Source organism: Coccinella septempunctata, chromosome 5 (assembly GCF_907165205.1).
Source record: "Coccinella septempunctata chromosome 5, icCocSept1.1, whole genome shotgun sequence".
Taxonomy (NCBI): Eukaryota; Metazoa; Arthropoda; class Insecta; order Coleoptera; family Coccinellidae; genus Coccinella; species Coccinella septempunctata.
This window is the reverse complement of record NC_058193.1, coordinates 9,315,699-9,342,518: the sequence shown is the minus strand read 5'-3', so window position 1 is coordinate 9,342,518 and position 26,820 is coordinate 9,315,699. Positions and strand designations below refer to the sequence as shown.

The 26,820-nt window shown below is 35.0% G+C and overlaps 1 protein-coding gene and 2 long non-coding RNA genes across 7 annotated transcripts in view; 1 reads left to right on the top strand and 2 right to left on the bottom strand.

Annotated features, from left to right (window-relative positions):
* Nucleotides 1-26,820, top strand: part of LOC123313105 (tyrosine decarboxylase-like) — a 192,797-nt gene that overhangs the window by 123,199 nt on the left and 42,778 nt on the right. The window lies entirely within an intron of this gene.
* LOC123313107 lies at nt 1,123-5,214 on the bottom strand. Its single transcript, XR_006537714.1, has 2 exons — nt 1,746-5,214; nt 1,123-1,578 (listed from the first exon to the last, which is right to left on the bottom strand). It is a non-coding gene; the product is annotated as an uncharacterized LOC123313107 (long non-coding RNA).
* LOC123313106 lies at nt 5,845-7,428 on the bottom strand. Of its 4 annotated transcripts, none has more exons than XR_006537711.1 (4): nt 7,171-7,428; nt 7,031-7,116; nt 6,459-6,967; nt 5,845-6,291 (listed from the first exon to the last, which is right to left on the bottom strand). It is a non-coding gene; the product is annotated as an uncharacterized LOC123313106 (long non-coding RNA). The 4 variants fall into 4 exon arrangements; XR_006537713.1 differs by having other exon boundaries at nt 6,459-6,964; XR_006537710.1 differs by having other exon boundaries at nt 7,031-7,097.

The following is a 26,820-nucleotide window of genomic DNA, read 5'->3' as shown; positions in this document are numbered from 1 at the left end:
ATTCGCCTAGTCGGTGGATTCCCCTTCACGGGCTGATTCACTTTTAGACCAGGCTCGGGCCTACGGCCCTCGCTGGTTGCCTATCGTCCGTGCTCGGGCCTACGGCCCTCGCTGTTCCCCCCCTCACAAACAGGGCTCGGGCCTGCGGCCCTCGCAGTTAGTTACCCAGAGACCAGGCTCGGGCCTACGGCCCTCGCTGTTCCCCGCCTCACAAACAGGGCTCGCTGTTAGTTACCTATAGACCGGGCTCGGGCCTACGGCCCTCGCTTTTTATCTATCAAAAAAAAAAAAAGAAAACGGTTTCCGTACTTGCAATTATTCCATACATAACACCTGTCGCCGAAATCCAATACCAAGTATGGACGTAAATCCATCGTAATATATAAAAGCATCGCTCTTTGTGATTTATTCAAAGGAAATACGAAAAAAGTCGTCAAAATCGAAAAAAAACGTGCTAAATATTTCCATTGAAAATTTCCTTCCAACGCGCCAAATGATACGCCCATGTTCATTCCCAAGGTCAATTTTCTCCTTATTCAGTTGTCAAACCCAACATATCTATGATCGTTCCTTTGGCGAATTATGAAATAATTTCAAGATTCTTGTAGAATATGCCAATTTTCAATTTGAAAACGTATTAATTATCGATATTCCATTCAATAACCAAGTAAATTCGTCCTATATTATGCTATTTATCGTGCTATGAATCATAGAAGCATATTTATAATAAGTATAAAATCAATTCGTTATTAGTTATTTCGTAATCATTGAACTCTAAAAGAACTTCTTTCAGAGTTCACAGTTCGAAATTCATAACCGATATCTTTTACTATGCTTCAATAACTCACCGAATACTGGAAAACATCATTACAATATTTAAACTGAAATGTCTCAATAATAATTTGAGGCATATAAAAGTTTTGATCAATATGGTTATACCAAGCTAGACTAAATTTTCCATTTAACTGCATATATTATTGCGAAAACCATTAAAAAATAGTTATGAAATAAACATAAGGAGAGAGCTTTGCTTACTTCATGGAATCCTGAAAATTCACATTAAATTTTTCATCATAGATTCAAATAATGTTCACTGTTTATGCAGGTATTCATAGCAATAAGTGGGCAATGTAAGAATATTTATTGATTGAAGAATATAACAGTATCGTACATTCTTCTTGAAATGTGAATTTTATTAATACATTAGCATGAACCTCTGATATTAAGCTGTTACATATATTTGGAAATAAACCCTCAAAATTATCTTTCCTACAATATTATGTAATAATATATTTCTTAACTTTCAAGAGTTGCAAGATATAAACATTTTGCTCAGATTACTTCAAATGATTTTCCATCCTAGTATAACTTTTCAAAAGTGGCAGCGCAAAAATATCAGTTCTCATCATTCGATATCTGGCAAAATCCACTGGAATCTGTTTCTACATACCACATCACAATTTTCATCCACTTGAATAGTTACAAATAATTTGATTTTCAAGTCCTGCTATTTACTCTCTATGAAAAAGTAAAATTTGACATATCCTTCGCTCATCTACCCTTGAATTGTTCTGCATGCTAGAACATGAGAAAATTTGTATAAACATATAAACTAAGACTGTTTGAGGAAGTTGAAAGAGATCTATGTAATCTTGTAAATTCTTTTTTACATAAAAGTGGCCAAAAATCAGCTGATTTTCAAAGATATATGAGATATAAGAGGTTATATTTGTATATTGACCTACCTCCGAGGTTGCTCTCTCAAATTGAATTCTCTTCCAAGGGTCGTTCTGATACATTCAACTCATCTTGAAGTGATCAACAAATATCTATGTCATTGTTTTTCAGGAGAAGTTTCGAACCATCAGAAAGGATCAATTCATTGTAAAATACATCTTCATATAGCATATATAAGTGTTTAGTAGTCATTTTCACTATATGTGAACGCCACATTTCATAAAACTTGATTGGTAAATCGAATGTTTCAATACACTATGATTTGTATTACTCAAATTCTAACGGTACTAACCAATACTTCTACACCTTGTTTGGGAATATTTGTTTCATTCTGATGATGTACTGTTGGAATGCACTTCTCACATCTCCATTCACGAAGGCATTATTTGATGGATTGTCGAGTTTTTCTTATACACAACGACTTGTGAAATAAATCAAGTTTCCCCAATTTGACATAACCTCTATCAATCATATTTCATCATAGACCAAGAATTATTATAACCATGTACGATCCATAATATTTGTGAAATATGCTATATTTTGATTAGAAAACGTATTATTTATCGATATTTCATTCAATAACCGCTCGGAATCGTTCGATATTATGCTGAAAACAGTGAAAACTGATAACTGTAGAGTGATTTCTCGAAATGTCATATGAAATTTCATCGAACCTCCCTCAGTGTCGTAATGATGATTATGAAATATTTTCAAGATTGGTGTGAAATATGCAAATTTTCAATTTGAAAACGTATTAATTATCGATTTTCCATTCAAAAATCAATTGAATTCGTTCTAAATTATATCAGAAATTAAAAATATTGCTCATAATAATTACGACAAACGAACTTTTGAGCGACCGCCCCTTTTTCGCGAAATAGAATGTTCCATTTCACGACAACTGTCAGCGATTGAAATGTTCGATGATAGACGTCAAAACTGACCATTTTCTTACGCTTTTTTCAAACATTTCCGTTCCGAAATAGAAAGTAACGTATGTTTCAAACGATTATATCGTTCTCGGAGAAGGATTACACGGCCATCAATTTATCCTCACCAACTTTATCCATTAAGAATAGGCATTTTTCCGGACCCATATTTTCCGAAACGTCTGTGCACCCGTTACTTACCATCTTAGAGGGCAAAAATTTTTACGAAAATTCGTCATTTTCGCGAATTAATTTAAAAATATCCGAGATCGAAATCGAAAAAAGCGGCTCCATTCGGAACTAATTCGAAATCTCTACTTTCTTCTCGCGAAAACCCCCAATCTCTAGCACCCAACACGGCCGAGTAAACTGTTCCTTCATTTTAGTCTACATAACCCGAAATTATTTTAGTATATATAGACTAGTGAGCCAGGAGATTCGCCTATATTGATAGATTCGCCTAGTTGGTGGATTCGCCTTCACGGGCTGATTCACTTTTCGACCCGGCTCGGGCCTACGGCCCTCGTTGTTTGCCTATCGACCGGGCTAGGGCCTACGTCCCTCGCTGTTTGCATATCGACCAGGCTCGGGCCTACGGCCCTCGCTGTTTCTCACAAAAAAGGCTCGGGCCTACGGCCCTCGCGGTTTCCCACAAACAGAACTCGGGCCTGCGGCCCTCGCAGTATGCCGAAAACAGGGCTCGGGCCTACGGCCCTCGTAGTTAACCAGAGACCAGACTCGGGCCTACGGCCCTCGCTTTTTGTCCATTAAAGAGAAAAAATAAAACGGTTTCGGTACATGCAAGTATTCCGTACATAACATCTGTCGCCCAAATCCAATACCAAGTATGGACGTAAATCCATCGTTATACATAAAAGCATCGCTCTTTGTGATTTATTCAAAGGAAAAACGGAAAAAGTCGTCAAAACCGAAAAAAAACCTGCTAAATATTTCCATTGACAATTTCCTTCAGACGCGCCAAATGATACGCCCATGCTCATTCCGAAGGTCAATTTTCTCCCTAGTCAGCTGTCAAATACGATGAATTAATTTCAAACACAACACATCTATGATCGTCACTTCACTTTGGCGAATTATGAAATATTTTCAAGATTGGTGTGAAATATGCCGATTTTGAATTTGAAAACGTATTAATTATCGACATTCCATCCAATAACCAAGTGAATTCGTTCTATATTATGCTGAAAAATGATTCTTATAAACTATTAAGTGAGATGTCAGATAAACCATGAGCGAACTCCCCTCAGTGTCGAAATGGAATGATCCATTCAGGATTATGAAATATTTTCAAGAATCTTATAGCAAAGATTATAGAGTTAACTATAATCCTTTCTTATAGATGATCGATTTCGGTTCAACATACCTTCCAAAGATAATTTTAAGATTCCACATTGTCAATAATTTCATCATTTCCCTATTTTGCATTTTTCCTAGACGTCAAAATCTCTATTTGTGCGGATATGAATAGTTTTCTCTTTTGTTGAACATGCTTTTGATTCGAAAACTCATTAATTATCGATATTCCATTCAATAATCGACTGGATTCGTTTGATATGATGCTGAAAACTGATAAGTGTAGAGTGATTTCTCGAAATGTCATATTAAATATCATCGAACTTCCCTCAGTGGCCAAATGATATGATCCATTCGAAATTATGAAATATTTTCAAGATTCGTGTGAAATATGCCAATTTTCAATTTGAAAACGTATCAATTATCGATATTCCATTCAATAATCAATTGAATTCGTTCTATATTATACCAGAAATAAAAAATATTTCTCTTAATAATTACGATAAATTGAGTTTGGGCGACCGCCCCTTTTCAGCGAAATAGAATGTTCCATTTCACGACAACTGTCAGTGTCTGAAAATTTTCGATGATAGACGTCAAAACTGACCATTTTCTTACGCTTTTTTCAAACATTTCCGTTCCGAAATAGAAAGTAACGTATGTTTCAAACGATTATATCGTTCTCGGAGAAAGGTTACACGGCCATCAATTAATCCTAACCAACTTTATCCATTAAGAATAGGCATTTTTCCGGACCCATATTTTCCGAAACGTCTGTGCACCCGTTACTTACCATCTTAGAGGGCAAAAATTTTTACGAAAATTCGTCATTTTCGCGAATTAATTTAAAAATATCCGAGATCGAAATCGAAAAAAGCGGCTCCATTCGGAACTAATTCGAAATCTCTACTTTCTTCTCGCGAAAACCCCAAATCTCTAGCACCCAACACGGCCGAGTAAACTGTTCCTTCATTTTAGTCTACATAACCCGAAATTCTTTTAGTATATATAGACTAGTGAGCCAGGAGATTCGCCTATACTGATAGATTCGCCTATATTGATAGATTCGCCTAGTTGGTAGATTCTCTTTCACAGGCTTATTCACATTTCGACCAGGCTCGGGCCTTCGGCCCTCGCTGTTTGCCTATCGACAATGCTCGGGCCTTCGGCCCTCGCTGTTTGCCTATCGACCAGGCTCGGGCCTACGGCCCTCGCTGTTTGCCTATCGACCGGGCTCGGGCCTACGGCCCTCGCTTTTGGTCCATCAAATGAAAAAAAAATATGGTTTCCGTACATACAATTATTCCATACATAACACCTGTCTCCCAAATCCAATACCAAGTATGGCCGAAAAACCATCGTTATATTTTATAGCATCGGTCTTTTCGATTTATTTAAAAAAAAAACGAAAAAAGTCGTTGAAATACAAAAAATACCTAGTAAAAATTTCCTTCCAACTCGCTAAATGATACGCCCATGTTCATTCCCAAGGTCAATTTGCTCCCTATTCAGTTGTCAAAAACGATGAATTAATTTCAAACACAACCCATCTATGACCGCCACTTTGCTTTGGCGAATTATGAAATATTTTCAAGATTGGTGTGAAATATGCCAATTTTCAATTTCAAAACGTATTATTTATCGATATTCCATTCAATAACCGACTGGATTAGTAGTGCTGAAAACTGATTACTATAAAGTGATTTCTCAAAATGTCATATGAATTCTTAGCGAACTCCCCTCAGTGGCAAAATGAAATGATCCACTCGAAATTATGAAATATTTTCAGAAAATTAACGTTAATTTTTCATGATAGGTTCAAATTATGTTCACTGTCCATAGAGGTATTCATAGCAATAAAGGGAGCAATATAAGAATATTTATTGATTGAAGAATATACCAGTATTATACAATTTTCTTGAAATGTGAATCTTATCTATACAGTAGCATAAACCTGTGTTATAAAAGATGTTACATATAATTGGAAATAAACCCTAAAAAATATGTTTCTTACAGTAGGATAATCTTATGTTAATATATTTCTTAACTTTCAATATTCAAGAGTTGCAAGATGTAAAAATTTTGCTCAGGATACTTCAAACGATTTTCCATCCTAGTATAGCTTTTCCAAAGTGGCTGCGTAGAAATATCAGTTGACATCATTCGATATCTGGCAAAATCCACTGGAATCTGTATCTACAGACCACATCACTTTTTTCATCCTCTTGAATAGTTTTAAATGATTTGCACTCTACGTAAATGTAAAATTTGACATAACCTTCGATCATGTACCTTTGAATTGTTCTGCGTGCTGCAACATAAGAAAATCTGTATAAACATAAATACTATGACTGTTTGAGAAAAGTTGAGAAAGATTTATGTAATTTGGTCAATTTTTTTTACATGCAAGTGGCCAAGAATCAGCTAATTTTTAAAAAAATATGTTTTTTTAGAGATTATATTTGTATATAGACCTACCTCTGAGGTTACTCTCTCAAATTGCATTGTCCTCCAAGGGTCCTTCTGATAAAATCAACTCCTCATGAAGTGATCAACAAACATCTATGTCGTTCTTTTTGAGGGGAAGTCTCAAACCATTAGAATGGATCAATTCATTGTAAAATACATCTTCATATAACATATAAGGTATATGTGAACGCCACATTTCATAAAACTTGATTGAGAAATCGAATATTTCAATACACTATGATTTGAATGGCAATTCCTACTCAAATTCTAACGGTACTAACCAATACTTCTACACCTTGTTTGGGAATATTTGTTTCATTCTGATGATGTACTGTTGGAATGCACTTCTCACATCTCCATTCACGAAGGCATTATTTGATGGATTGTCGAGTTTTTCTTATACACAACGACTTGTGAAATAAATCAAGTTTCTCCAATTTGACATAACCTCTATCAATCATGTTCCATCATAGGCAAAGAATTATAACCATGTACGATCCATAATATTCATAATCCTACTATGGAATGATTAATTCATTGGGAATATATGCTTAATACGTAAATAATGTGATGTCCTTCACCTATATTGAATGTTGGGCCAAAGAATAACAACTTTTTCGTCGGGCCTTCGGTGTTGACACCTAGAACCTAGAATATATTTCATAAACTACACATCAAATGAAACTCTGACTATAATCAAGGAGATTTCGTTTCAACTTACCTTCTGAATCGGATATTATAAGATTCTCAGTTGCCAGCAATTTCAGCATTTCCTTATTTTTCGTATACGTTCAAATTGCTATGTGTGTGGATATAGTGTTCTCCTTTGTAAAATATGCTTTATTTTGATAAGAAAACGAATTAATTATCGATATTTCATTCAATAACTCCACGGAATCGTTTGAAAACTGAATCACTGTAGACAACTGTAGAGTGATTTCTCGAAATGTCATATGAAATTTCATCGAACCTCCCACAGTGTCGAAATGATGATTATGAAATATTTTCAAGATTGGTGTGAAATATGCAAATTTTCAATTTGAAAACGTATTAATAATCGATTTTCCATTCAAAAATCAATTGAATTCGTTCTAAATTATATCAGAAATTAAAAATATTTCTCATAATAATTACGACAAACGAACTTTGGGCGACCGCCCCTTTTTGGCGAAATAGAATGTTCCATTTCACGACAACTGTCAGCGATTGAAATGTTCGATGATAGACGTCAAAACTGACCATTTTCTTACGCTTTTTTCGAACATTTCCATTCGGAAATAGAAAGTAACGTATGTTTCAAACGATTATATCGTTCTCGGAGAAAGGTTACACGGCCATCAATTAATCCTAACCAACTTTATCCATTAAGAATAGGCATTTTTCCGGACCCATATTTTCCGAAACGTCTGTGCACCCGTTACTTACCATCTTAGAGGGCAAAAATTTTTACGAAAATTCGTCATTTTCGCGAATTAATTTAAAAATATCCGAGATCGAAATCGAAAAAAGCGGCTCCATTCGGAACTAATTCGGAATCTCTACTTTCTTCTCGCGAAAACCCCGAATCTCTAGCACCCAACACGGCCGAGTAAACTCTTCCCCCATTTTAGTCTACATAACCCGAAATTATTTTAGTATATATAGATGATGACAATCGCTTTTGCAGGTCTAACCCCAGAAAAAGCTTTCCTCTACATGGACGATCTCATTGTAATAGGATGCTCTGAGAATCATCATTTGAAAAACTTGAAAGAAGTTTTTGAAACTTGTAGAAAATTCAATTTAAAGTTGAATCCAGAAAAATGCAATTTTTTCAGGAACGAAGTAACTTTTTTAGGCCACAAAATTACAGACAAAGGCATTCTGCCGGACGACTCAAAGTTCGAGGTAATTAACAAATATCCAACTCCAACTAATGCAGATGAAGTTAAAAGATTTGTTGCGTTTTGCAATTATTATAGAAGGTTTATTCCTCGTTTCGCGGAAATAACTCAACCATTAAATCAATTAACAAGAAAAGGTAGTAAATTTATCTGGTCCAAATCATGTCAAGATTCTTTTGTTGAACTAAAAAAAGCTCTCATCAACCCACAAATATTGAAATATCCAGATTTTTCCAAACAATTCATTTTGACCACAGATAGCTCAAATTTAGCATGCGGAGCCGTTCTTTCTCAAATTATTGGCAGACAAGAGTTTCCAATTTCTTACGGATCCAAAGCCTTTACTAAAGGAGAATCACATAAACCGACGATTCTGAAAGAGCTCACAGCAATTCATTGGGCTGTCAAACATTTTCGTTGCTATTTGTATGGACAAAAATTTTTGATAAAAACTGACCATAAACCGTTAGTCTATTTGTTTTCGATGAGAGACCCAAGTTCTAAATTAACACGTATGAGATTAGATTTGGAAGAGTTCAACTTTGAAATTGAATATATCAAAGGCAGGCAGAACGTTTGTGCAGACGCATTGTCTAGGATAAACATTGATGACCTTAAAGAAATTAATCATAACACTTCTCAAATTCTTGCAGTGACTAGGTCAAGGTCGAAGTCATCGAACAATACACCAAGCGAAAAAGATGCTGAAGCGGCTCAAATAACAAACCAAGTAAAAGTTTATAATTCAATAAATAATTATGATTCATTGAACTTGCCCTATTTAAGATTCAAGGTTGAAAATATAGGAAAAAGCACTCTCGAAAATTATGAAATTGATATGTTAATATATGATAAGAGAAAAGTGAGTACTCATGTAAAAATTTCAATCACTAATGGCGATAACCTCGCTTTAGAGCAGGTATTGTCTAAGCTTGATCAGTTGGCTGGTGAAAGAGATTATAAAACATTAAGAATGAATGTGAATGATCCCATATTTACGAGGTTTAACATAAATGAATTCAAGAGAGTGGGGCAAAACATTTTACGAAACATATGCATAGTTTTACTTGAACCACGAATAGTAATTGTTGATAAATATGAAAGACTAAAATTAGTTGAAAAGTATCACAATGATCCTATGTATGGTGGTCATTGTGGACAAAAGCGGTTGCTAAAGAAATTAAAATCGTTCTACTATTGGAAAGGAATGTCGAGGGATGTTGCTCAATACACTAGGCAATGTCATAAATGTCAAATTAATAAAATTATCAAAAGGCATAATCAACCCTTCGTGATAACACCAACTCCTCAGAATGCTTTCGATATAGTATGCATCGATACCGTTGGACCATTTCCTAAAACATCGCGAGGAAATCGATATGCGGTAACTATACAGTGCGAATTGTCAAAATATGTAGTCATATCGCCAATAACCAATAAAGAAGCTCCTACGGTAGCGAAAGCAATCCTAGAGGATTTCATTCTTATATATGGACCCATGAAAGAAATTAGAACGGATATGGGTACAGAATACAAGAATGAAGTTTTCTCGAATCTTGCGGAACTGCTCAAGATACAACACAAAATTTCAACAGCGTATCACAGTCAGACTATAGGAGGATGTGAAAGGAATCATAGGGTCTTAAATGATTTCATTAAAATGTATATCAATGAAAGTCAGTCTGACTGGGATACGTGGACTAAATATTTTACATTTTGTTACAATACAACCCCAATGACGTATCACAATTATACACCTTATGAGTTAGTTTTTGCAAGAAGGGCTAACCTTAGCTCGGATATATTCTGTGATAATCGAGTAGATCCTCTTTATAGTATTGAAGCATATGACCAAGAAATACGTTTTAGGTTACAATTCGCGCAGAACAGAGCTAGAAATTATCTTGAAAGTGCCAAAATAAAGCGTAAGGAGTTACATGATAAAGATGCTTTTCAATTGCACATTGAAGAAGGAGACCTTGTTCTCATAACGAATGAAGCCAGACAAAAATTTGACCCTTGGTGGAAAGGTCCCTATACAGTTGTCTCTGCAAGTGGGCCTAATTGCATAATTGTCGACAAAGATGGAAGACGCAGTACTGTGCACAAAAATAGAATTAAGAGATATATGAGATAGTGTATCTGTATAGTAGTTTGTAATAATTTTCATTCATTTATACCTAGGATTATTACCAGTAGGATGGTAGCTACCTGTAGGTAAGAAAACATGTAACTTAGCAGTAAGACTTTTATATCTTCGCTTATTCTATCCCGATGTAAATTTATGGTAATTTTGGGTTCAAGTAGATATTTCGAATAAAAGTTTAAATTTCAGAATTGTTAAGAATCTTCTCATTCTTAGGGATCGATCTTCATAAGTGGCCATAGTGAAGATCGTTCCTCAGGAAGGGAAGGTGTAGAGATGTTTTGTATTATTGATCTAATTTCGGCAATCAACCTGATTACCTGAATACCGATCATTGTTATTGATTTCAAACACCTTGCATTAATAGTTATTATTACAACACTTGCTGTAATCGCAAACTTACTCAATTGATATAAATTGTTATTGTTGTTATGAATACGGGAATTCAATTAAAGAAAGCTGAAGATTAAACATCTCATCATTTCCACCGGTTTCCCATTACAATCTAACCAATTTCTGTCCTGAACCGAATCGAAATTATTGTACCGTCAATTTAACACTGTTTACCTGAAGAAAACACCGTCTACCTGAAAATAGAAAGCAGAGGAAAACCGCTCCAGGAAGAAAAGTGGACCACGAGGAACGATGAAGATCGGAGAGTTATTGTTAGAAATTACCCACCTGCGAGTCTCCTGCCGGCTCCGAGAGTCCCAACGTCCGTATAGCCAGGTCGAAAGGGGTGAACCGGTCCATTCAGTCCATTGAGCCCCACGTACCGGAGGTCTTCCACCTGTTGCAGCTCCCACGAATCCTGGGTAACCTACAAAACCACGATGGAATTCAAACATCCGCCAAGCACGGTTAAATTAGGTACTCACCGGAGGGATGAAACATGACACGCTTCCGACCAGCGATGAAGATGAATTTCCACATAGAGAAAGAAGATTTTCCACTATTATACACCATTTATCCACGGAACGCTGAACAAAGTTCTTGACAAGATGGCGGAGACCTGCGCCGAGGTGACTGACGCTGACGTTTCTGCCTGCGCGTTGGAACTACCATTCCAACCGTAGAGAAGATGAGTACTATCGAATACAGCTATTGTAAACTGGTCACGAGTATATGGGTGGCGCGCGCGAAAGTAAGGTACTAGGGGTAGATAGAGTCGTGAAATTAAGCTCACTATTTCATCGTAAGTTAATTTCTTCCGAGATGGAGGGGGTGTAATGAACCCCAGTTTTCTGAGGAAAATTGGAGTTCATCTTAGTGCATTTTCTTTCGTTTTAAATTTCCGTCTTTGAAAATATTTTAATTCTCGAATATTCCGTACGTTCATTCCGACAGGCAGAGTAAATGTAAAAAACCGCTTATCTGTATTTCACGTTGTTTTTCTTACATGCCGCTGAAGATTTCGACGTTATTCATCTGTTGATATGCGATAAACCGGAGCTGACGACGTTTTTCGTTCTTGTCGCATTCTGGAATTTTCAGATTTTTACCGTGAGAGGGGATATGCCTATAAAAGCAAATTTTCCCCCGCGACGGTCACTTTTTCGACTTTTCGACTGTTACTTCAGTTCTTCGGCTGACTTTTGAATTTTACTTCAGTGCTTTCCTTTCGCTTGAGTACATTTCGCTTTCTAACGTGGTTTCTAACTTCTGTTATAAATTCAGTTAATTTTCGGTATTCTTTCGCCGTTGAAGAATAATCATTTTGTGTTATTTGCATCAGTGCTTAGAGTTAATTTTTTAGTTTTTCTTTTAAATCCTTTGAGTTTCGAGTGCTTGAAACAAAGGAGGTAGGTCCCCGTCTGTACCGTTCAGTTTCTTTGTTAGACCTACGCCGTTACTTCTTTAACTTTGACACTGCTGTACTGTATCGTTTCCTGTTGTATTTTATCGTTCTTTACCCTGTCCGCGTTCCGCGTCATAAGTGTTAAATCCGAAATCTCTTCTTTTCTGTCAATCATGGTGTGCTATAACCCTTGGGGCAGAGAATAAGAGATACCGCACGTAGTCAGTGAGATCCCGTAGTTGCGTTAAAAATAGACATTTTCTTCGCTGTCAATCATGGTGTGCTACAACCCTTGGGGCAGCGAATAAAAGTCTCGAACAGGTCCGCCCTAGCCCTTGGGGTACTGAAGGGAAAGTTCCGTCAACCCCCCTGTCCGCGTTCCGCGTCATAAGTGTTAAATCCGAAATCTCTTCTTTTCTGTCAATCATGGCGTGCTATAACCCTTGGGGCAGAGAATAAGAGATACCGCACGTAGTCAGTGAAATCCCGTAGTTGCGTTAAAAATAGACATTTTCTTCGCTGTCAATCATGGTGTGCTACAACCCTTGGGGCAGCGAATAAAAGTCTCGAACAGACCCGCCCTTATTGTGTTTCATTCCCGGAGAAATACAACTACACACCGATACCGTATAGCAAGTCCTTAGCATTCGTCAGTTCTGGTTGGCGCATTTTTATTGAACCGTTAATTTTTCACTACACCCGGTATAAATTTCATAAAGTGCTCGTGACCGGATAAGATTTCCCGAATGTATTTTCACTGATAGAATCACTCATATTTTATATCACACATATCTCCCTTGTACATATAATTAGTTTCCGAAGGTGTGAATAAACTTTTACATAATTCGATTTTGACTTCTTCGTTGTCGCTACCGCCCTAGACAACACCGAGCTCTGTCTCCGGCTAGCAGCTACTCTGGTAGGTTTGCTATTCTTCCTATGAAAAGAATAGCTGGCGCTCGAGATTAAGGCTTCTCCGAGAAACGCACGTTATATATATATATATATATATATATATATATATATATATATATATATATATATATATATATATAGTTATAAAGTGTTAATACCACCTCCAAAATAGTAACTCGTTTAACGCTCTCACCTCATATATATCGATGTCACCTCCGAAATCGGAGGTGACAACGTTTTGCCTTGTTTTTTAGCTTGTTAGATTCAGGAGGCTTCAGGGACCAACATATCAAAAAATCGTTTTGAGGTCACAACGCACCCCCTTTATGTACTGAACAATCTTTTAGTTCGAGTGTATATCACTGGCGCTAGTGTGCTGAGCTGTATATCGGAGAATTGCTCTGAAAGACTCTTTGCTCGTTAGCACCTCCGAAAATGGCAACGTTGTACTGTGCAAGCAGATGTAGACAGGCCGAATATCAGTATACGGAGGAATTAAGTAAAGAGAGGCGCAGTGCGTTTTCTCCTCCATTATTGCAAGCCAGGCGGCATATCTCAACGATTTTTTATCGCATTTCTCTGTAGGGGAAAGAATCACGTGAAAGGGAACCAATCTTGGCTCTCTCGAATGGGATTATGACTGTTTATATTTCATCGTGCGTATATCTATGCATCCGTTGAACTTCTTTCATCTCAAGCTAACACTATAATTCTGAATTTGGCGAACTATTTCATTACCTATCTGAAAACGAATCGATTTGAGTGTTGTCCATAATGATATTTCTTCTCTCTATGGAAATGATCCATATAGATAATACTACCTATTAGAATAACGAATAATCAGTATTGTTACATTGCATATAATAAAATAGCCTGTTCAGAGAAAAACATTTTTTGGATAAGAAAATTCAGATGTTAATGGTGATGAATATTCAAGGACAATGAGCCAATCCGAAAATTTTCATTTCAGAATCAGGAGAAATAAATGCTACAAATTTCACAATATCACAGAAATGAACAACGTCGGCTAAACCGAATGTTGGACATTGTGTTATTTCAAATGGAACGCTCTTTATATTTTTCTTGAATCAGATTTCTCAATGATTTTGAGGAATCCTTTGCTCAGAAACATCTCTTTTATTATCGATTATGTTTAAATATTGGATTTTCCCGAAAATTTGAAGAGCTTGTACCATCTCTCTGGTTTAAATATTTCAGTGATGTATCATAAAGAAAATTACCAATTATGTCGAAACAAGTAAGATTTTATGGAGAATTCGCCAAAACAGATTTGCATTTTTCGATTGATCATACTGGATGTAAGGGAAAAAATAAACAAAATTGAAGTCTTTGGAAGGCCTCGAGTCAACATATTTTGAAATTGCAACCATATTTTTGTCAAGATATAATGAATGTTCAAAATGAAGTTAATAATATAGATACATACTCGGATACATATGATTGAGATACAGATGATTGATTAACTTCTACTATCTAAAATAAAAAGGTACATAGATAAAATATAGCTATATACAAGATATCTGTAAACAAATGCGAAGGAATAAGGAAGATGATTCCTTAATGAAAATAAGCGGGGGTATTTCCTGTAAATTTTCCAAATCGACAACCCTTCCAAGATACAGCCTTTGGAAGGCGATGACGAGTTTAAAGTTTTTAATTTTTTTTACAGGTTCTAAAAAACACTGTGTCATTAAACTATACATATTATGAAGCACTGAGTAGATTGTTACCAGTTTCAACTTCGGCAAGCTCGTAGTTTAGGCGGTAAATTGCTATCGATTTTTTCAATGTGTCTCTCCCTTAAATTCAAAAATTTCTGTGAAAATGTTGAAATTTGAGTTATTATGCTATTGTCATAGAAGTATACGAAACTAGCAGGTCGGGGGATCCAAGATTTCGGGCCGATTCACCTCAAAAAAACATAATAAAATGAATTTCGTGAATACCTACCGAGGCTGAAAACCACTATTCTCCTCTATAAAAAATTAGTATTATTCCAATAATATACCGACTTAATGAATGCTACGTTGCTATTACTATAAGGCCCGGTTGTTTAGTTCAGGATGAGGCCGAGATTTAAGATGATCCTAGATTGATCTGACAGAACTGAACTGAAATGTCAAAATCAATCTAGGATAAACTTCAATCCCGAACTGAACAACTGCTATACATGTAGAGTTTCGGATTTTGCGAGAATCTACTACTTTTTCTTCAAAACAACAACTACGCTGAAGGAAATGTGATTGACTGTTAGCGACGCGGAATATCAACCATCTAAATTCTGTAGTCTATACAAATTTTTTTGAACTCTCATCATACTATATAGCAGTCGGATACTGAAATCCGTCATTTGTCAAAATGAGTTGTCAGTTCATAGACTGACCAACATTTTCGAAAGCTATTGATCTATTAATTAAATCGTTCTATAATTGGTCCTAAATTGACAGTCGTATTGTGAAAAACGATATGCAGCGGATTATCTAAACACGAAATAAATTCTGAAATGTTTCGGATCATAAGGTTGATTGAATAAGTATCTTGTTCGTATCATTTGTTGAACTTCATTATTCTAAATATTCTTCAATGAATGAAAATATAATATCAACACACATAATTTTTTGATTTATTCGTCATCAAATCATTAAATAAATCGTTTCTCGAAAAGTTTCGAGTCTGAGGCAAATATAATATTGAATTATTTACATCATTATTTGTCGAACTTCAAAGTTCTGAATGAATTAAAATCTAAACTTGACAATATACGAGACAGTTTTCGCAAGGGTTTCAATGAAATCTGAAAATTTTCATCATTCTGGAGCATTCTGGACATCAATAATTCTCGAATCATCCATGGCATAAATTCAATTTTATGCAATATAAGACGCAAAACGAAATGTTACTCGAACTCATCTTGAGCAGTTCTTTCCTAAAAAGCTCGAATCAGGTAGAAAAGTTTGAACCCTTCGTATCAGCATTAACACGTGTTTTGCAGTAAACAGATGCCGATTTCATTTTCAACGGGCAATGTAACCAGGGTCGGGGGAATGAACCAGAGTCTCTAGATGAACGTTTCTCACAACAAGAAGAATTTGAATTTTCATATGAGGGTGAGGGCATTTGTTTCAAAATTTTCAGAGTACAAGGAGTATACAGGGTGTTTCACGAGTAAACAGACAAATGAAAATCGTGAATAGAGGGCATTGCGCTGAGTTCAAAATCACCCCATATACAGGGTGTCCCAAAACTAGTGAATCAAACGTCACACCACGATAGAGTAAACCAAATATTATCGAATGACATCAACATTAGTTCAACGAAAACGTATCGTTTTCAAAATAATCAGAATTTTATTAAAATACCTAAAGTTTCCGATTTTCGAACTATTTTTCTTAATAACAGGGCCAGTTTGTGAAGAAGGATATCGATTTTAAATTATATTGAACTAAGATTATTGTTTTATCTCCCCTAATTGAAATTATTTCAAGTAGTTAATCGATAACCATAACCTAAGTCTCGACCTAAGTTGATGTTAATTGAAACAATTGTTTTTTCTACATGATTTTTAATACTCAGATTAAACAGGGGTGATAATATGGCAGAAAAACGCTCTCCTTAATCACAAATTTGCCTTGTAATTGAAAAAATAGTTCGCAAATCAGCAACTTTAGGTTAGGTTTTCTCAGAAACCGTACATTTTCGCTCAACTAATGTTGGTGTCATTCGATAGTATTTGATCTACTCTATCGTGGTGTGACGTTTGATTCAATAATTTTGGGGCAACCTATATATAGGTTTCTTCGGGGTTTTTTGAAATTTCTCGAATTTCCGTTTGGCTATAACTCCTTAAATTCTCGATCAAGTCGACTGAAAATTTATATTTAGCCTTGAGTTGTTAGTTTCATTGAATCAGAGCATTTAAATTCGACAAAAATCAGGACCGGTCTCAGTGAGGCTTTACTTAACTTCAAACTCATAAAAACACCGTGTATGTAGTTTTTCAATAATAATTTAAACTTCTTTGTTATCTGCATTATTATTGTCTCAAAATGAATTGATTTTTGGGTTGCCCTACCTGTTGATCATGTTCTAGAAAAAATTGTTTTGGTCAGACGCCTCTAAGGAATAGAGCACTTCATGAAAAATAGAAATTCTTAATTGATTTTTTTCAAAGAAATGAAATGAATGTGTTCAACAATTATACCATATTCGGTCTTCAAATTAGTCATACACAATGATGAAATGTTTCAAAATTGATAATGCACAAATATGGATGGAAGAACTACGCTATCTTGAAACTAAATATTAAAACTTGATCTTCAGAATGAATCTATTTTTCTATGGACAACGAGTTGTGTGAATGAAAACAAAGAAAAAAATCGCGGGGTGTCAGATCTGGAGATCTGGCAGTCCAATGTTGGGGTCCTACCCTTCAAATGAAATGACCTGAAATACTGATAAATACTTTTGCTGGTGCATGAATATCATCAATGTTTCAATAACAAATAAGACCAGACCAATCCATAGATTTCCATAGATCCAATAATGAATATAACGGAATAAGTGAAGAATTCGAAAGTGCATTTATCATACTTATTCGAAGTGCCAATCATTACCTTCACCAAAGGTGAGACCAAATGAGGTGAAAATCAATTCGGAAAATTACTTCAGGTCCACGTTGTCCATAAAAAGCGATTCATTCGGAAGATATCAAGTTATAATTATTATTTTCATGATAGCGTAGTTTTTTATTGCTATTTTTGTTCATTATCAATAATAAAGCTTATTATCACTGTGAATAATTTATCTGAATAACCAGATATGCTAAAATATCAAAAACGAAAAAATTCAGTTGAACATTTCCAATTCCATTTTTAGATTTCCACATCTGATTGGCGATCATATTCATACCATTAATTATTGTGAAGTTAAAGTCAATATGCAGCGCTGTTTTTTCTAGAGGCATTTCACCACCAAATAATTATTCATTAAAAATTATCCACTGATAAAGCATACCAAAATTTCATTGATTTTGAGAAAATCTATGCAGATACCTGAAAAATTCAAAATTATGACGAAAAAAACTACAAACAGAGTGTTTTGCATGAGTTTAAGTTTGAATATAGCCTCAATGAGTCCGGTCCTGTGTTCGTCAACTTTTAATGTTCCGTTTTATTGAAACTTACAAGCTTAAGCGGATAATGAGTTTTTAGCCGAATACAACTGAATTATTTGGAGTTATAGCTGAACGAAAATTCGGGAAATTTGAATAAACTCCTCTGTATATCGGAAACGGAATGCACAAGACACACATATGAGGTGTTTTTGAACTCAGCTCAATGCCCTCTATTCACGGTTTTCGTTTGTCCGTTTACTTGTGAAACACCCTGTGTACTGAAAAATCGCAAAAGACACCTCGAGCAATTAAGAAATGCAATTAAATCGAGTAGTTTCTTTCGATCCGCTATGATGGAAAATGTCAATATCCAGATATTATTATTATTTATATAATAATATCTCGAAAACCAAGGCTCTTTTACCAAACGTAAAATATATTTATCTGAACCGCCATAGAGTCCTCTACCCGCAGGATCCATATTACCCATTCATTACGCCACACCCTGTATAATTATTATCATTATATCAATGTATTGAAAATGAACAGACATGAATACGAGCCTGTTGTTTTGTGAGGTGAAGCCCCTCTTGCTTCAAACTTCTTTTAATTATTTTGACTACTAATCACGCAAGATGATTTTTGTTGAAGAATTCAACATTCTTGTAATTATCCGTTCATTTCTTCAAGAGATACCCATTTCCTACCACCTTTGATTATTCAACTCAATGCTAACACTGCATCAAATGCATTTCATCTTCGGGTTGATTTTTTTGAATTCTACAACTGATGTAACGTCTTCAACCTCCAGCCAAAGAAGATAAATAACAGTAACTCTCCTCAAGCTACTGATCACTTGTATTTTCCATATAAATAAATAGATTTGATATGTCTTCAATCAGTTTGTATAAACGTCAATTATGTTCGTTACATATTTTCGACTCAATATTTTCCGAAGTGATTTGACATTGTGATGAAATACGTAATTACTGAGAGACTCACGTAGAACGGACTACGTAGCACTGATTTAAAACTCAAGAATGTTTCGACAAGCGTCTTAACCCAACATTTTCGTACCATACAGATTGAAAGGTATCCAATTTCCATGGCCAATCCAGTGCTAAAATGAAAGTGAATGAAGTATAGAAGCTGAAAGTAAAACCTATATCTTTATTGATTCATTCAGGAAAAACATTTATATGGAGTTCCTAATGTCGTGAATATAATGCCCAAAAATTAGACTACTATTTCATACCAGAACAAATTCGGTAAAATTGTCTTTTGAATTAATCCTATATGTCACGAAAAATTTCATTTTCATGCATCATTCATTTTGGGACCTATATGGTATTAAACTCCCCTATCGGACGAAGTATCGTAGACATAAGCATATTTATTCAAAACTGTCCAAATTCATTTACACCGAGATCACGAACCTTATCAATCAATTATCAGCGTATGAAGTTTATTAATATTATCTAGTATCGTTCTCGAACTATTTACAGGTTTCAATATGTGTGAATGAATCGGAAGAGCAGCTGTATTCTATATATGAGTAGAATTCGAGCTGTCTTACTTTCTGTCCTCCTAAAATCTGACAACGTTGCGGGAGGTGAGAGCGCACTACTAATAAGAAATATATGCGGAGGTAGTAAGGTCTGATTCGTTTGAAGAAAAATTTTTCGATAAAAATCTTTTCCCCTCTTTAGGTACCCCTGCTATTTACCTTCCCCTCTACATATATAAACAAAAATTATTCCAATTATATAACTCCTTCACCCGGAGGTCAGGTCGCCCAATGAACTTAACGGAGGTAACAACGCACTACGGGTTCATATATATATATATATATATATATATATATATTTAGAAACCCTGAGGATGCAATAAATTAATTGCGAAAGCTCGGTAAAGAAAAGAGAGTTCACATGAGAACTAAGAGCCTTTTCTTTTTAATATCTGCTAGGTTAAGGGTGTAGTGACTCAGGTATCTGATGTAATAAATGTGAACTCTCTTTTCTTTACCGAGCTTTCGCAATTAATTTATTGCATCCTCAGGGTTTCTAAAAAATACAGATATACGATAGTTAAATTGACAAACATAAAGGAGTCGGTTCTCACCGAAAACGAGATTTTTTTAATAAAACACATTGAGAATTTCGTCCAACGAAACATACAAGGTCGCGTACAGGAATGTCTTTGATACACACATACAAAACTAACATCCAAATATCCAATATTTCACTGTGATGTATCATGATTAATTATTTGTTTTTCATGTTAAAATATAACGATGACAAGTTGAGTCGACGTGTCACTATCCTGTCAGTCATCCAATGGACCGTCATAGAATTAATTTTCTTTTTCTTTTTCAAGTAAATAGCTGTAAATATTGCTGAGTTTTTGTATGTCCGATTTCTTGTTTATAGTGTATTCACCCTTTTTGATTTCTATCATTTCATGTATTAATCTTTTGTGATAATTTTTTTCTATTTTAAGTATTTTTACGTTTTCAAGATCAATTTGATGGTCCAAGTTATTAGCATGTATTGCCAGTGCACATCGATCCTTGTTTCTTCTGATGTCTGATCTGTGTAGGGATATTCTGCTTTCAACCCATTGGGATGTCTGGCCAACATACACACCCCGACAATCCTGACAGCCCAGCTGATAGACCACATTGCTCTTTAATTCTGTTGGTATTGGATCCTTGAGAGTGCTATATAGTGATTTCACTGTTTTTTTATTGTATGTTGTCAGAAGTACTTTTTCGTCTTTGAAAATAGATTTTATCTTGGAAGTCAGTTCTTTAATATTAGGGAGGGATGCATAAAGCTTCTCTTCTGTGTCCTTTTGTTCTTGCTGTTGTACATCAGGCTGGGGTGTTGTCTCTGACGCATATATAAGTTTATTTAACAAAACAGCTGGATATGAATTTTGCCTTAGGATCTCGAATAATGTTTTCAATGCATTTTGTTTGAAGGTTTCATGGCATATTTTGATGATTCTCTCTTTCATTCAATATATATATATATATATATATATATATATATATATATATATATATATATATATATATATATTTGTCCAATAGACGTTTCCAGCCCCGATACGTTTCTAAGGCGACCTGAGACCCACATGATCCGAATGTTTTCTTCGAGTATATATGATGAAATAACGTTAATGAGAATTATAACTCCTTAGGCACACTTAGAGGGGAAAAGAATTCCTTCATTTGAAGAAGTAGCATAATCAATAATATTTTCCAAACCCGAGACATTGCACCAACTTTACAATCCCACATATACTCCAGCGGTAAATATGGCCAACGTTCACGATCCCGGCGCTGTTGCCAGTTTGACGGGACTGGAGTCGACAATTTCGATGTACAAAATGACGCGAAAAAGTAGGTGTTACGGTAGAAATTCATATATGTGTGAGTTTGTTGGGAAAGAAGTATTTTCTCAATATTCTCATGAAGCAAATTCCTTTTTAACAGATTCTTCTCAAATTTTGATCCATTAATAACATAACCTTGGGAGGCCTGTATACATAAAATGATTGTAATAAAATATGAAAAATTAATTTTTAGCTTTCTTCTGAAATCTACAAGGGGGTTCCTGAAATTCGTGGAAGTACTCCAACTATCATAAAAATGAGACAAAAATCAACAAATTTTATTAGAACACTGTTGAAAAAAATTGAGATCTAGAGAGGGAAATATGAATTGTTTTAATATTCCAGAGATAGACTCATCACACCTAATTCAATGTGTTCAGTTTTATCGTATCATCCTATATGTCGAATTGAAAATAATTGTTTCACTTTCCAAGAAGTCCATGCCAAGCCCAGAATTCCTTCTCTAATGTATTTTCCAAATTGAAATAAAAAAAGAAGCAAAATCTAATTAATTCCTATAAATATCGCGTCAATGAATAGGTATGAGATGTGAAATATTCCATAACAAGCTTTAAAACGACCAGAATAATCGTAAAAGCTTTCCTCGATAGGTACAATCATTCATTAATGCGAAACACTGAAATGAAATAACACAAACAAAAATGAAAAAATTGATTACTGACGTTCAAATTCCGTCAATATTATTTTGAAAGTTTTGCGAAATGAGAACCGTTTGTTTGTACACATCTGTCACGTTGAATTCTCCTATGCGATAAAGCCTTTCGATCCATTTTGCCATTGTTTCTTAATAGATCACAAAAATTCATCATTCAATTGAATGCATTCAATTGGTTTCTCGTCGTCTGGATATCCTCCTCATGAACCTCCTTCAATTTTACCCACAAAGAATTGTAAAGAAGGTACAGATCTGGTAATCTATAAGGTCATGCTTCCCAGTTGGGCCTCCTGGACCAATTCATTTAATTGGATAGGTATTGTCCAGGCCATTCCTTACTTTGAAAATGTGTTTCTCCGATTTTTATGCCCTGTGGCATGCCAGGAGAAATATTTTGTGGAAAGTTAATATTATACAAATGCAAAGGACTAAGGGAGATGATTCCTCGATGAAAATAAGCAGGGGTAGTTCCTATGAATTTTTTTCGAAATGGACCTCCCATCCAAGATACAGCCTTAGGAAGGCGATGACGAGTTTATAGTAGTTGATTTTTTTACGGGTTCTAAAAAACACTGAGCCATAAAACTATACATAATATGAAGCACTAAGTATATATTATTACTCACACAATTTTTTAGATCTCATAATTCCATTATTGAGGGTTGAACATAACAACCCTTTATGATTTTCCTTCAAAAATTGTTTTCGTGGGATAGATATTCAAAAAACAAAATTCTCTTATGGATTCCTATTCGATTCGGGAGAAAAAATCGCCTGCAAAGTTTCGATACATTCGATACTTTCTCGGAAGAAATATAAACTTGCAATCAGTTCTGATTACTGTTCATTCCATTTCGTCGTACAAGTGTTCCATAGAATGAATATTCTGAGATATTATATGTCTATGACGGGAGATAAAGATGTTCTAGGAATCTTTCTGAAGGTTAAATTACTAATTTCCGGAAGAAAATTATATCCCTAATATTTTAATTAAACAAATTGAAATTTCTTTCGAATTATGAGCATAATTGACAACAGTACTTTTCATTTTATTTCAGATACAATAAAGCAAAACTATAATAAATGTTCAAAATGACTACCTCTCGCTAAAATATATGCATCAACTCTCTGTCTCGTAGACCTTCGTATTCTTTCGAATATCCCGGTAGTATTTCTTATGGTTTCACACGATGATACTATTCGATCTCTGGAGTATTAAACGCATGATCTTCAGTGAACTGAGCATCATCATCATCATCACTGCAGATTCTCATATACAAAGAAGGTTTGTGATTGGCCATACAATTTGAAAAATTCGAGGTTGAATATTATCTCCAAGTTCTGAACATTCTACATACTGCATGTGGAGAGGAAACTCTTGTATACTGCGCTTTGCAATTGAATACTGTTGAAAATTTAATTTTCGACTGTCAAGGTTGAAATCTAATTGATTGTTGGTTTATACAGCGTGTCCACTTTTAAAAGGGCCAAACTTCATGATGAGATAATACAAGTGATTTGGAACGAAAAATGTCATATAACACATAATCGAAATGTTATCGGTCATTCTTTAATATAACATTTTTTGATTTCAAGAAATATTCCCAGTTTTTCTAATAGTATCAATCACACTACAGTTATCTCGTAGCCTAATTAAATCTGACCACATATCTGGAAACAGCAATAAATCTGCTACATGATGAGAATTCGTGTGTACGAAAAAATTTCTTATTGCGGACTTGGTAAGCGTATGGGATGAATATCACGATTCTGAAGTGAACAAAATCAAGCCTATTTTTCCAATGGTTTTATCAATGAAAAATTATTAATTATGGATATGTTTTCTTTTCAACAAAAAATACCCCATTTAGATTGCTTCCGAATGACATATAAGCTTTTATTCTTGCTGCTAGTCTTCTCCCATTATATTTATTTATTACATAATTGTTTCCAGTAGAGGACAAGCCTATAAACTCGAAGGTTATAGATTACATACATGCATACATAAACTGTGTTTGTTAAACGAAAATGAAAGCGAAAAATACAAAACTGAAATATCATATACAAAAAAAAAAAAAAAAATTAGGTATAACACCACAGTTCCTCACAGAGAGGACTTCTACCTGTCATAACTGTTTTTGAAACCGTTTACCGAGGTCGATCGCACTACGCATTCAGGGAGACGGTTCCAGTTGTGAAATATACGGTTAAGGAGAAAGTGTTAACATATGAATATAATGGCTAACAAGATAACAACGAAAAACTCGACACATTCCAAACCTTAATTTGATTGAATGATTGAATATTAAAATTATTCACATGGAAATCATGAATTTATCTGCAAAATCAAATAACCCAAATGCATAAACTAAATTTTAATGATATAGATTTTATGAAAACATGTAAAGAAAACAAATTACTACTAGTACTTATACTCGTAATAATTGCTCGAAATGTCCACCGCCTTGTTCAATACATTTTATACATCGTTTTTGTAGTGAATCTGCAACCCTGCGTTGTTCTTTCTGTTATTCTTTCGATCAGGACCTCTCGAGTCTGAACGCTAATTTAATAAACTTTTTCTTTCAAGGTGTTCCAGACATAAAAATCCAAAGGCGTAAGGTCGGAGCCTCTTTGTGGCCATCTTACGTTGACCCTCAACTCATGTTGAAAATGAGAAACCATGGTCGCATGGTTTTCTCTTTTCCATACATGGGTTGAGGGTCAACGTGTGGTTGGCAGTCATGAGAGGTGGACTTTTCGGACGAGTAATATTTCCCGATCCGCTTGATCCAAAGCATCTTGACAGACATATTGGAGAAAATGTCTGGTTTCAACTGAATGGCTGCCCAGCTCATGATAGCCGGAATGTACGGGACTAAATAAATCAATATTTTGGGGTGCAATGGATTGGAAGGTACAGTCCGGTAAGATGGCCAACAAGAAGCCCCGACCTTACTAGAGCTTTTGGATTTTTATGTCTGGAACACCTTGAAAGAAAAAGTTATCACAATATTTTGAATAGAATCTGAGTGGTGTTATCGAATTCTTTTCGTAAGCAAACTAGATTATCACACGTCCGCAAAACTATAAACGTCCGATGAAGTCAGGATCTTCGCCAAAAAAAAAATTAATTTTAACTTTACCCTACTCTACCCTCTGCCGTCAATAGTCAAACGTTCCTCGCAGATTCCTTTTAAATCGTCTCAGTCGTCACTGAAGGTATTTAATTTTAGTTCATCGCAACAGTTGCGAAATAATTTACTAGTTACGAGAAGTAAAAATTTCAAGACATAGATGAGTTCCAGAAAATGTCAATTTAAATGTCAAAATTTGAAAAATCACTATGGTCTTTTCCAGAATTATTGACATCCCAGTAGGTTTTTAAAGTCCAGAGGCTCTTAACAGCGTTTCTGGTGTTGGAACCTGAAGATGGGATGCGATTTAGTCATCCCGAAACCGGTAGTTCTTGTAGAATAAATTGGTGAGAGACAGTTTTTAGGTGTTTTTATTTATTTTGGTATATTATATCATCTGTTCATTTCAGCTCAAGCTAATTCAAATATCTATATTAAACTTATATTAGGTATCACATCACTCTGTGAATTAACTTGTACCTATAGGCGAAAACCAATCGTGTAACTGAAAGTCCTCTGAATTGATAATGATTTTTATGTGTATTTTTATAAATGATTAAATTGAAAGTTTGACTGAGGAATACCCTTCCACCTCCTGAACTGAAAATTTCCAATTCTTAGTTCGGGATACTCTAGTAATTTTCAATATTTCATCTCTATGATTCAAACAAAAATGAAGTTGCTGAAGAATACTTGTACCAGAGATAGAGTTTTCAAGAATAGTTTTTCAAGAATAGTTTTTCAAGAATATAAGGACTTCATACTGAAAAAACCTTTTTATCACTGTGGTAGGAGTAAAAAATCTCCATTGCTTTTGTATATTGATCTTCTGAAAAATTTCTGGAAAAGAGCTCCTGTCAAGTCAACCAAATATAACTACAATGATGTTCAGGAAATTCGTAAATTCGTAAACAAGACAGAGGGTCAAGTAGGGTGTGGTGAAAATACAATTTTTGTGCATAGGATCCTAAACGTGCCAGTGCTCCTGAAATTAGGTCGACTTACTTCACTTAATCGGGCTTGTATAAGCTTCCATACGTGTGCTATTATAGTTCGTATACGAAAAGAATCCAATAACACCACTTCAATTCAATTCAAAATATTGTCATTGAATATTTCTCATGACGACTGTTCATCATACCGGGATCGTATAAGTTTTCTTATAGTACATTTGAGGTGTATAAATCGAAAAGATGACAAAATAAATTCTCAAGCTCTTCAACTGCAGCGTTGCCAAATTTTCGGACTAGATGCGTCGGTCAACTATGCGGATTATATACATC